The sequence below is a fragment of the Rhineura floridana genome, chromosome 7 (assembly GCF_030035675.1).
Source record: "Rhineura floridana isolate rRhiFlo1 chromosome 7, rRhiFlo1.hap2, whole genome shotgun sequence".
Lineage (NCBI taxonomy): Eukaryota > Metazoa > Chordata > Lepidosauria > Squamata > Rhineuridae > Rhineura > Rhineura floridana.
Window position 1 is genome coordinate 63,430,969 of NC_084486.1, and position 13,015 is coordinate 63,443,983.

The following is a 13,015-nucleotide window of genomic DNA, read 5'->3' on the forward strand; positions in this document are numbered from 1 at the left end:
GACTATGGTTATGACAATAAGATTATTATAATTATTAACGAGATGGATTAATTGACATGTTTATTTGGAGAAAAATTGATAGATATATTTCTTAAAGAATTGAAACCTCTCTTTGACTTTTTGTGGAAAGAATAAAGTAATGTTTATGAGATTTGATGATTAATTAAGATAACTACTGGAGGAAAGTGATTTTATAATATGATTTAAGAGACAGGATTGTTATATATTGTAGACCTATAACTGATTTGATATGTGACAAATGGGAAGTCAACATTTTTTTTTGTTTAATCATTTTTGTTTTGTTTTGTTTTTTGTCTTTGAATGTTTTATGATTTTGTTTTCTATGTTTTATGAAAATTTGAATAAAAATTATTGTAAAAAAAAAAAAAAAGACCAGAGAGACAGGGGCACTTGTCCTTCTCCCAAGATGAACCATAATCCCACACATCCTAGCTCTCATTTTAAAAAATAGAGTTTGTAGAACCTGAAATATGAGGCACAATGTACAGGCACTATTCTTCTCATTTAGGATGAAAAACAAGCCTGCTCCCCTGTGTCAGTGTTTGACTTTGCCACCCCTCACCCCAGTGTGCCAGAAAAATGCCTGTTGATGCCCATGGATGTAGTGGAGATTCTTGTCAGACGAAAGGAGTGGCTGGCAAGGCTTTTTTTTTAAAAAAAGGATAAAACAACAACAAAATCCCCTGCCACCTCATCATTAAGCCTACACACACATACACACACACACACACACACACACACACACAATTTCTTAGAAATGTCTTCCACCACCACCACTTTGAAAGTCACTGAAGCCACCTGAACAAAACAATGCAGGAGAACAAATCATCCCATGAAAACGGGACTGGAATTTTGGTCCACCACTACTTCCCAGCCCAGAATTGCCCTCTCCCTGTCTGCTGTTTGCTCTTGAAGGTCTTGTTTATAGTAAACAGTGCCAGATTGTCCTCCTCTGAGGCTACATTTATTTCTTCAAAATAAAAGAGGTCAACTGAAACATAACTGCTGCATAAGAAACAAAAATCAAGCATACAAGGTTCAGTTATGTGTCCAATATCACATTTAGCATGACCCTTAATATGACCTTGGTGATGACCTTCATTCCCCAGCTGGATCTGACCCTATCAATCATCTCATATTTTCAATTGTGTTGTAATAATAAAACAAACTGGGCCAACAAGTTTTTTTTATGTAAACTTTTATAATAAAATTGCTCACATAAGTTCATGTAATTAGAACCAGATTTTATACCAGTAAGATTTAACAAAATCACAGCACACACACACATGTATATACATTTATGCAGTGTTTTCTGTACTGACCATTAATTCTATATCATAAAAACACTATACAACAGTTGATATGTCTTCACACAACACAAACCATTGTAAACAGAACAGACAACACAGGCCTCTTATTTCTTTTTTTAAAAAATACATAATTAGGTAAATACACAAATCCATAATTTCTTATTTTGTGCATTCCAAGAATTATTGGAAATCAGAATGGTGATAATGAAAATGTCTTTGTGCCAAAGATTCTATATATCTGAAATACAGAACATTGGGGAAAATAATGTTGGCATAAGCTGTTTGGCCTATACTTAACAATGGGTTGGCTCTAGACTTTGCTCTCAACTAGCAGCAGCATCCCCTAAGCCGGATTCCATTCTCTCCTCCTGGCAGGCCAGGAGTGGTGGTAGCAGAGAGACAACTCCCAGAGAGCTGGGGAACTCTCCACCAACAGGATCCTTCTGCCAGATCACAAACGCTCCATGGATGGATGAAGCCTTTCCGCCTACAGAAAGGAAAATCTGGACCCAGCCCAATATCTTTAGTGGTGCAAGCAGAATTTTCCTATCATGGGAGGTAGACTCCCATAGATACTGATCCCTCGATATGCAGAACTATGCCAAATATTTCTGGTTTCTCAGCCTTTATATGTTTATAGTTTAAAGCTTTTTAAATGTAAAAATGGAACTGAGAAATGCAATTGCCCATGGGATTCTTGAGATGTTAAGATATATCAGAAAGGATGAAAATCTCAAAGTTGCATCCTCCCCTTCCCCCATGTCACCATTCTGCATTCATTTTGTTTGTATACCTCCTTTGAATTTGTTGTGTCAGGAGCCAAATAATCTCATTCTCAATTCCAAACCATTTAGAAATGGTTCATTTAATTCTATTATTATCAAACTGTTATAAGCACCAGGTTACCACAAAAGGCATTTTTGATCTAGTGGAGTGACTGACATATATAGCCCAAATAAAGGCAAAAGTCCACTGATGCATCTTGAATGTTTGGAAACTGCTTTTGGAGCCTGATCCTATATTCTGCTGCACAACCCCTTTCCTAAGGAGTTTTTGGCACTGAGACAGCCTTGGTCACCCTGTTTGATGACCTATGTCGGGAGAGAGACAGAGGGAGTGTAACTCTGTTGATTCTCCTCGATCTCTCAGCGGCTTTTGATACCATCGACCATGGTATCCTTCTGGAGAGGCTCGCGGAGTTGGGAGTTGGAGGTACTGCTTGGCAGTGGTTCCGCTCCTACTTGGCGGGTCGTCTCCAGAAGGTAGTGCTTGGGGAACACTGCTCGACACCATGGGTTCTCCAATGTGGGGTCCCGCAGGGTTCAGTTTTGTCTCCCATACTTTTTAACATCTACATGAAGCTGTTAGGCGCGGTCATCAGGAGTTTTGGAGTGCGTTGTCATCAGTACGTTGATGACACGCAACTCTACTTCTCCTTTTCATCTTCTTCAGGTGAGGCTGTTGATGTGCTGAACCGTTGCCTGGCCGCGACAATGGACTGGATGAGAACTAACAAACTGAGGCTGACAAGACCGAGATGCTGTTGGTGGATGGTTTCTCTGATTGGATGGTGGATATATACCCTGTCCTGGACGGGGTTACACTCCCCCTAAAGGACCGGGTTCGTAGTCTGGGAGTCTTTTTAGACTCTTCCCTCTCACTTGAGGCTCAAGTAGCCTCGGTGGTTAGGAATGCGTTTTACCAACTTCGGTTGGTAGCCCAGCTACGTCCCTATTTGAGTAAAGAGGACCTTACATCAGTGATTCATGCTCTGGTACAGTTTGGATTACTGTAATGCGCTTTACTTAGGGCTACCTTTGAAGACAGTTCGGAAGCTACAACTAGTGCAAAATGCGGCGGCCAGATTGCTGACAAGGACCAAGCGGTCCGAGCATATAACACCTGTTCTGGCCAGCTTGCACTGGTTGCCAATATGTTTCTGGGCTAGATTCAAAGTGTTGGTATTAACCTATAAAGCCTTATACGGTGCAGGACCACGATACCTTGCGGAACGCCTCTTCCGATATGAACCAGCCCGTGCACTTCGTTCTGCTACGAAGGCCCTCCTCCGGGTTCCAACTCACAGGGAGGCCCGGAGGGTGATGACAAGATCTAGGGCCTTCTCAGTGGTGGCCCCCGAACTATGGAACAGTCTCCCCGAGGAAGTACGCCTGGCGCCAACTCTGCTCTCCTTCCAGTGCCAGGTCAAAACCTTCCTATTCTCTGAAGCATTTTAAGTTACACTGATTTACTTTTTAAAATGTTTATTGTATTGGATTGTATTTTATTGTATATTGATTGTATTTTAGTATTATTTTGTTATTCATTGTATTTTTATGCTATTTTATGTTCACCGCCCAGAGAGCTATTGCTAGTCGGGCGGTATATAAATTTAATAAATAAATAAATAAATAAATAAATACACAGTGTCTCCGCATAGGGCTCCTCCATGCAAGTAGGCAAGGGAGGCTGGTCACTCAGGCTAGGTGGGACAGAGGTCTACCATTATTATTTCTTTCTGCAACCTAATATCCAACGCTAGAGCACAGCAGTCCTGTGTCCTATAGACTTATGAAGTTTCCTATCATTCGGAGACACCCTGGAGTCTTCTCTCTGTCTCTGTCTTGGTATAAGCAGAAATGAGAAGTAGAATTAGAAGGTATATCTAGGTGTTTGATGCTGACTCCTAAAAATGTTAACTTTCTAGTGTCCAACTTTTCTCTTCAGTCTTAAATATCCGATGCTTGTGTCTGAGAATCGCTTAAGTGTCCACTGTATCTTTGCATGGGAGGAAGGATTGGGATGAAGGGAGGGGCTCTCTGAAGAGGGCTTACATCTTTCATTTTTAAAGTGTCATTCCCAAACTGAGCTGGGACGCATACAGCATGACTTGAGAGATCTTCTAGTGTCCCATGAAACAATGGTGGGGAACCAGGGGCCCTCCGTCTTTTGGACTCCAACTTCCCTGAGCCCCAGCCACTGTGGGCACTGATCAGGGAAGATGGGACTTGTAGTCCAGCAACATCTGGAGGGCCACAGATCACTCAGCCCTGCCATTAGCAACAAATTTTTTAAAGGCTCCTATAAGACTCTGGAGTATCTCGTTCCAATCAGTCTTCCCTGCCCCCAATGAGAGCAAAGTATCTGCAGTGTCCCAGCATCAGGAATGACTGAATGTTATAATTGCACCTGCAGAGCCACACCAGAATTGCCTGCCATTGGAGAAGTGTACCTGCTGCAGTTTTGTATAAGTCACAGTTCTGGCATGCTTTTCCCCACCTTTCGCTAAATCAATGTACCTCATCTATCAGAAATACAAAAGAGGTACTTTTGTCATTCCAGACTACCATTTCCTCCCTGCCCCTTGCTGTTCTGAAATGATTAAGATTATGGAGATACACTCCAATACAAGAAGGGTAATGTGGGCAATCGCTCTCCCTTGACGTGACTAGCTTCCATGGACAACAGTAGGGTTGGTTTTGATCTTCTTACTCCAAAAATAAGCTCCCCCTATGCTGCATGACAAGCTATTTGTGAAATGTGATTTAAATGCATTTTGTGATATGACATGGTGGCCATGAAAACATCAAGAATCTTTGAGGGGTGAATTGAAGCTTTTGCCTAGTCTTGGGAACAGTACTATGTTGAGTGATATTCTCTGTCCCTTCACTTTGGCTTAGGCTTTCATGGGGTGGGGTGGGGGTTGTAGTGGAGAGGAGAGAACTTGTCTCTCTCAGTCACAGAAAGGGCTCAGACAGCTCTACTGGTTTCCCCAACCTGATGCCCTCTGGATGTTTTGGATTGGAACTCACATCATCTCTGACCATTAGCCCTGCTAGACTGCTTGCCATGGTTGAAGTTAAGGCAAAGCTCTAGGGCAAGGATGAGGAACAAGTGGTCCTCCAGACACTGTTGGACTCCATCAGCCCTAGCCAGCATGGCTAATAATCAGGAATGATAGGAGTCAGAGTCCAGCAACATCTGGAGGGTCACAGATTTCCCATTCCTGCTCTGAGAAATTACCTTTGTCTTATATGTGTTTTCTCCAAAACTAGGTACTACTATTTATATATTTGAAGGTAAAATGCCAGGATTTTAGTTGCAAAAGCTCCAAATAAATGTGTTCCAAGAACATACTAAGAAACGACTTTCTGCTAATTTCAGAAGGCTGTGGACTGGCAATCCAAATTCAATAGATCTATTAATGGCAGAAAACATCACTGATGTTACTGCATCTAGCAGAGGGAGTATGGAAAGTTCTATTTAATTATCCAGTCTCGTTGTTGTTGAAATTTTCCAGTGAAACCAGAAAGGTTTTTATGCTTTTAATGTTTATGTATTTGGGGGACAAATCCCTCTGCCTCTGAATACAGATAGTTTAAACTCCATGAAGGCAGACAATATTTTTATAGCACTCCAACAAGAACATCGACAAGACAATCCCTTTTCACATGATTGTCAGCACATTGTTTAGCATAGTGACTTGAGTCTTTGGGCATTTGGTAATTACGGGCAATAACATGCCATTCCTTCCCACTCAATAGTGTTTTACTACACAGAGTTACTTGCACTGGCATGCATGGAATTTTACTCAGGTTATAATATCGGCTGCATATTTGCTTTTCAATAAAATGTAATCACAGCATATTTGGATGACAACCTGCTGATTAAATAGAGCTACATTCATGACAAACTGTTGCAACCATTGTAGCTCATTAGATCAATATTATTCCTTTTTAAATTATTAATTTTTAATAACATCCAAAATCCTTCAGTAGGATTTCAGCAATGATTATGGCAACCTGCAAATCACATTTTTATATTTAAATAAAAACCAAAGCTGCTGCACAATCTCCACGCTGCTCTTTCCTTGCATGCACCCATCCATGAACACTTTACATGTAAAATATTCAAACTAACACAAATTGTAATAATCATGTATTTGAACAAAGGAAAGTTAAGGCTGAATTATTACTCTCTTTAGCCCACTCATATGGGCTTAAATATTGAGGTTATCCAAAAGGATTTAGCTCCTGATCCTGCAAATGCATTGCTTACAAGTACCCTGAATAGTAAGAACATGGGCAATCTCATTAAAGTTTATCTACGGTTCACAGAATCGGTGTCACTGATACACAACATCAAAAAAGTGTTTCCATTTTATCCTTGGTGTCTTCTTCTGTTTGGCTGTCAATACAATACCAAATATTACACAAGCAAAGGTGCCTAAAATAACATTGGTTTCTGAATTTTCAGCAGAGCTCATGATCCTCACATTTTTCTAGCAGCCACAAGGACAAGTAGAAACATGGTTTAAAAATGAAAATCTAAATTCTTAAGGACCATTTTTTATCTATATTTTCTAGGAAAATCAAATCAAACACTTTGATCCTATATTACTGGAGGAATGTTCAGACCCTACACTGCTAGCTAGGCACAGATCAGTATTAGGACTGCTGTGTCCAGTGATCCTTTGTTGGTATGGGAATTCCAATACACTCACAGATCTCCTTTGTTCACTAGAACGTATCCAATAGCCATTTAAATGGAAGGTTGGGCCCTGGCCGATGGCCCCGCAGCCCACAGAGGGCCCTGAAGGGCCCCTCGTTAGGGTGAGGGAGTAGCACTCCCCTTCCACGATCCGATTACAGGGAGGGAGCTTCAGGCCACCCACCAGTTTGCTCGCTCCACCTATCTCTTTCTCCCATCTTCTGAGGCTGTGTGCGCTGCTTGCTCAGGGTTGCCATCAACCAAGATGGTGGTAGAGGGTTGTTTAAGGGACTGATGCTCCTACCACCATCTTGGTTGAAGGTAGGCATGTGCTCACGCTTGCGCATAGCATATGGTACATGTGTGCCATCAACCAAGATGGCAGTGGGGACATCAGCCCCCTAGAGAAGCCTCTGCTGCCATCTTGGTTGATGACAGCCCTGCACGCACATCACATGCAGCAACAAAAAACAAGAGAAAGGTAAGTGGAACAGACAGGAGCTGCTGCCCGGGGCTAGCTGGTGCCCAAGGGCCCAGTCATGCCTGGTGCCGGCCCTGGATGCACCACACACATATACAAACAAACAAACAAAGCTCCAGATCTGGGACCAAGTTGTAAAATTATATATCTTCTAATGTAACTTTAACCTGTCTTAAAAGCAAAAGAGCCAAGCTACATGAAATGTAGAAGGGAAGCTCATATACCACATTGCACCTGCAAAGCTTTGCCACCAAGACTGCAGGCATCAGGAAAGAGGAGAAAGAGATACAAAAGCATGAAAGAGAGAGAGGGAAGGAAAAAGATAGTGAGGGAGAGCATATGCACAAGGAAGATAAAGGAGAGGAAGAGAGATTGAATAGAAAAGCAAAGAGTAGGATTTGGGATTAAAACCTTGGGGTGGAAAGTGGGATTTAGGGTCAAAGGGAAGGATGAAGAGTATGGCTGGAGCATTAGAATCAGGGGGTGGCATAGAGGTAGGAGAGAGGAAAGTGTAGTCTTAAAAATGAGGCCATAGCATAGAGAACCTTTGGCCCTCCAGTTGTTGCTGAACTACAACTCCCGTCAGTTCCAGGAATCATGGCCAATGGCCAGTGATGATGGGAGTTATAGTTCAGCAACATCTGAAAGCCAAGGTTCCCCACACCTGGCATAGAGGAGTCAAAACCTTGGGTGAAAGCACCTACTTGCGCATTAGAACTCTTCAAGAAAATTCCTGTTCATACAAAAGCAGCAGAACAAAGAGAAAGTAAAACTAGAACTTATAACCTAGCTTGTTAATATTGTCTGTGCAAGAAAAGGACTTTTTAAAAAAAGTAGGAAGCCTTCAAATAAATGATCACACACCTCAGTCTTAAGTGGTATAGTCCCACAAGAGCAATGATTCTCCTGCTTATGTAGCTCACATAAAAGTCCACTGCAGTCAGCAGATATATCAAATTCTATTTGTTAAATACATAATGCACAATATTCACTCCCAGCTTAATGTGAAAAACACATCCAGGAAAGTACACACCTCATTGAATTTGACTGGAGAATGAATAGGATACTACAGAGACTGTAGAATTAAGATATGAATATTAAACAATCTCTTGAGTTGTTTTTTTAAGCTGCAAGGTAGCTAGCGGCTAATATTCATATCCATTTAAGCTTTGTATACAAAATGTAGCAATGCACACACAAAATTGTGTTAATTGCACAAGCAATGCGGCACCAGACAATGAAATTACATATTACAATAGACTGTTATCTACTTTTGGACAAGCCACATCATGTGTTGTGCATTACTAAAATAGTTCAATCTAACTGATGGATGCAACTGATGTTACACAAAATAATAAACCAATGAACCTATCATCTACATAATTGTCATAAACTGTGCACATGGTGGAGGGAGGCCTACCATGCATGAAATGTTATGGGTCATGTAGGCACTCCACTCAGAGCTCCATATCTGTGATGTCCTAAGAGCTGAACTACTTATTTAATGGTCCTAGGTATACTTTTCTCCATTGTTTTCTGTGTTTGACGATAAGCAGAGTCCAGGGCTGTGTATTTCAACAGATGAATGTTGGGAGGGATGGTGGGAAATGGTGGGGAGGGCATCAACTTTGAGTAGGAAAATGGCTGGAAGGAAGAGGGTTAAGCACATTCACAATCTTATGCTGGTTCTGATATTATATGGCTAATAGTTTAGTTACTCTGCCATTTGCATACAATATAGTAGCCATAGAATTACACAGATACATGTGGAAACAAACCTGAACTACTTGTCATAGAATATCAGCAACAATATTACAGAGATGAACTCCTGTCTCCACTGATCACTTACATTTTCATTTTGAAAATGTTACTTATCATTTATTTTAGTGTTGCATACAACAAGGGAATGAACTACAGAACCATATTTATTTTCTAGCATCCTCCAAAATGTTATCAGCAAAATGGTGAGATATTACTTTTCCCCTAATAGATTTCATCAGTTTTGTTTGTGCACCAGTGTGGCAATGCTATTTTGTCTCAAGCAGCCCTGAACATGAAATATGATAATATGTCAGATATTAACAACAAAAACTTTTTGTGAGGAAATTAAAAATGATTTTCTCTCCTACGAGAACAATTCAGGGAGAAAGGCGTCCTGAAAGAGCTACTTTATTTCACACATTAGGGATATTTATTGCTCAAAATAACTCATGTTCAATCAATTAATTATTAAATGGGATAATGTTTCTTTTCTACTTTTTTTTTAAATTTATCACTCTGAAGGTGAATTCATGCCATATAAGAAGCATTCTAATGGCATCTTCCTGTATCCTATGTTTGGTGCTTGCCCACTAAAGTGAAATTTTAATTAACACTTAGTTTGTAAGCTCCTTAAGACAGGGATCTTTTTTGTTTTGGTTTGATTTGGGGAGGCGGTTGCTTACTTTTCTTGTAAAACCCCATCTACATTCACATTTCAATATAGTGAACCATAATACTACCATACACAAACAGGACAAAGGAGGGACACAGGAATGCGGTCCCCGCTGAAATATGACAGCTCCATCTGTAGTAGGGATGGGTCAGAATTTCATTAAAATGGAAGTTGGCACTGGACACCCCAATAGTTTGCACATTCACTATCTTTGTGGACCAATCCAGAATGCTGTGAGCTTCCATGGCTTTTCCTGACATCAAATTTTTGTCTCTTTGCTTTACTAATGTGAAACAGACTAGACTGCCCTTTACTTTGCTATCAAGAAACTGACCAGCCTTAGTCTTTGCTTTACTAATATGAAACTGATGCTGCTTGCAAAACAGTAAAAGCAAAAGTTAGCAGGAAACAAACATGGAACAGAACTGCCTGCCAGTTCGATGGAATGCAATCAGACAGACACCAACAGGTGGATCCCATCCCTAATCTATAGTGGGATTCCACTAGCTTTTTAAGATGTACCTGTTTACATAGGTATCTCTCTCCTGTTTTACCTGAGTCTCCAGTTTTAACTGTAGTGTTGTTTTAATGGAATTGCTTTATTGTATATTTTAATTATGGATGTTCATGTTTTAATCTCTGTGTGATTGGTTTTTATACTTGTAAACTGCTCAGAAGCCTATTGTGGCTTTAAGCAGTATATGACAGTACATTTTAAAATGTACTTGTGGGCTCAAAGTACAGCTTCTGCCATGCAAATGGCATGCTTGTATCTGTCTCATAGTCACTGTCACCTGCTATGTGAATAGGCAGAGATAAATGAAGGCTGAAGTCCCACATGCATGCACAGTTTGCGGGACACCAGAACATATTTGTCTCACTTCAAAGCTGCCACACAGATGCAAAAAGACATGGTGTTATTAAGCCAGAGTGTGAACACATCCATAGATTCCTTACAATTATCTGAGAAGTCTTTCAAATATGTGTAATGTGACACATAAAGTGGGTCTCTTTGCCTTGGTAGCAAAAAAGATTAGGAAGAGAGAATTAGACAAAATTGTCATAAACTGTCTTGGAGATTCAGAGTTTTAAGTTGAAGCTGAGTTTGCCTATAGTAATTTCCCTGTATTACTTTGTAATGTTTGAAATATTACTTTCTGTACACTTGTATATTTTAATTCTTGTCATAACCTTTGGCTAGTACAATACATTTATTATATTACAATTAATTAAATTATTTTTAAATCTTCTTACCTCAGATGGAAGATCCTTCAGTAAAGATTAGGAGCATGATGGTTCTTCAGAAAAGAGAACTCCAAATGACTAACCCTGGTGAATACATTTGAAGAGGGTGGATCCATCGTCACATGGTGGAGGAGGAAGTTCCCACTTCTGCCATGGCAATAATGTTGTACACCATGGCTGTCATGTTGTACATGAACCAGGTGTTCCATGTGTATGCCAGATTCCATGAAGGCCCAGTGTGTGTGATTCTTTCCCTCTTTTCTTTAGCCACCAGGATATTTTTTAAAAAAAATAATAAAATCAAACTAAAGTGGACACAAAAGGTTGTTTATTCTAGATATGACTCAAGAATCACTGATGAAATTAACAGCGATTAGTTTTGGATCCAACTTCACTGAGGTCAGTGTTAGCAAAAGCAACAGATGTTTTAGAATCCTGCCAGAATGGCTGCTACTCAGCTGATCACAAACTGTAATATGGCTAAAACATCAGGGGGGCTTTGGTGTGTTGTATTCAACTCAGCTCTGCTGAGAGTAGGCCCACTGAAATTAATGGGCATGAGTAACTTAGGTCCATTAATTTCAATGAATCTACTCTGAGCCAAACTTAGCTGGATACAACTTTTTGACTTTGCATATCCTAGGAAACATTTTTATACCATCTATTTCAAAATTAGGATTTAAGGAATGTCTAGTTCTCTTGATAAGCTTAAATTCCTACATCTTAGCTAAAGGTGTCTTTGGGTTGGTCTATAATCCTGTACTTAGCTGTGAATGCCTCAGCTCAGAAGGCAATCCTAGGCATACTTATTTTGCATAAGCTATGTTGAACGCATTGGGACTTTCTCCTGAGTAAACATAAAAAGGATTGGGCTGGCCACCCCTTTTATATATTGCTGTCAAGTTTTATACCTCATGCTAAAAACATAGGTTTTCTTATGCGCTAAGATGCTCTTCTGACCATAAGGGCTGCCTTGTTTCAGTGGAGGAAACTGCTCTGAATGGGCCCTTCATTGCACCTATGGGTTTAGTCCCCCCACTATGAAACTAAAGGAGCAGCCTACACATATAACAGCTTCAGATGTACAGTGAAGTGCATATGGGATTCTGAGGCAAAAGCAAAACAATCATTTCCTTCAGTGAACTTAATAGCACATAGTGTATCCTCTCCTCCAGATGTTGGAGGAGCGGTGAGGGTCTGGCTAACACAACTTTATTCTGCCTTTATAAAACAGTAGACCTCAACCACAATGAACATTGTCAGTGTTATTACGAGTCTGAAAAAACAGTTTAGGAAAAGAGTTTTGGTTGCCACATGCTATTTTTCTTAGGTATATATCCACAATTCATCAAACATACTATAGCTCAAGCAAAATGCTAGCTTTCTGGAACACATGGGAAATACAGAAATCATCTTCCAGCCAAAAACTATGCATTTCTAAATTAATTTTTGTTTCAGTGGGAGAGACTGAAGCACATGCTTCATTCTTCCATCAAATTACAATGGCCTTGAAAGGGCTTAACTTTGACTTGATCCAAAGTTCCAAGTGTTCTTCCTGAATCTTTATTCACTTTTACATTTTCCACAATGTTAGATTTGAAGATTATAAAACCACAGCCTAATGTTATAACTGACAATGTCTGAGGATAGGATTGGTCTGCTTGAGAGGATATTTAATGTTATTATCCTTTGATCTTGGCAGCAGACAGTTTTGGAGACTGGCTCTCACAAAAGGTAAACAGAAGAAGGAAAAATATTGAAACCAATAGGTTTTGCAATGCATTCCTATGCATCTCTGCATGGAAAGAAGTCCCACTGAATTTAGTGATACTAAAGTACAGGATAAGTTCAGGACGGGAGCCTTTGTTTATTATCTGGAACTGACAACAGCAAAATTAATTTGTGCAAAAATGCTGTCCTTGGGATTTCTCCTCCTTTTAAAGGGCTTTTTGCTGAATTGCACTGAGTGTTATGAATAAGCTACAGTGTCAAAATAATCAGTGAATTTTGTATGAATCACTGGAGATGGTTCCA

General features: G+C 40.0%; 1 long non-coding RNA gene across 2 annotated transcripts in view; it reads left to right on the top strand.

Moving 5' to 3' along the window:
- The window catches only part of LOC133388405 (uncharacterized), a 29,492-nt gene extending 18,255 nt beyond the window's left edge, over nucleotides 1-11,237 (top strand). For both annotated transcript variants that reach the window (XR_009763790.1, XR_009763791.1), the window contains exon 3: nucleotides 10,996-11,237. This is a non-coding gene — a long non-coding RNA (uncharacterized LOC133388405). The remainder of the gene's footprint in view (nucleotides 1-10,995) is intronic.
- Nucleotides 11,238-13,015: the final 1,778 nt, after the last annotated feature.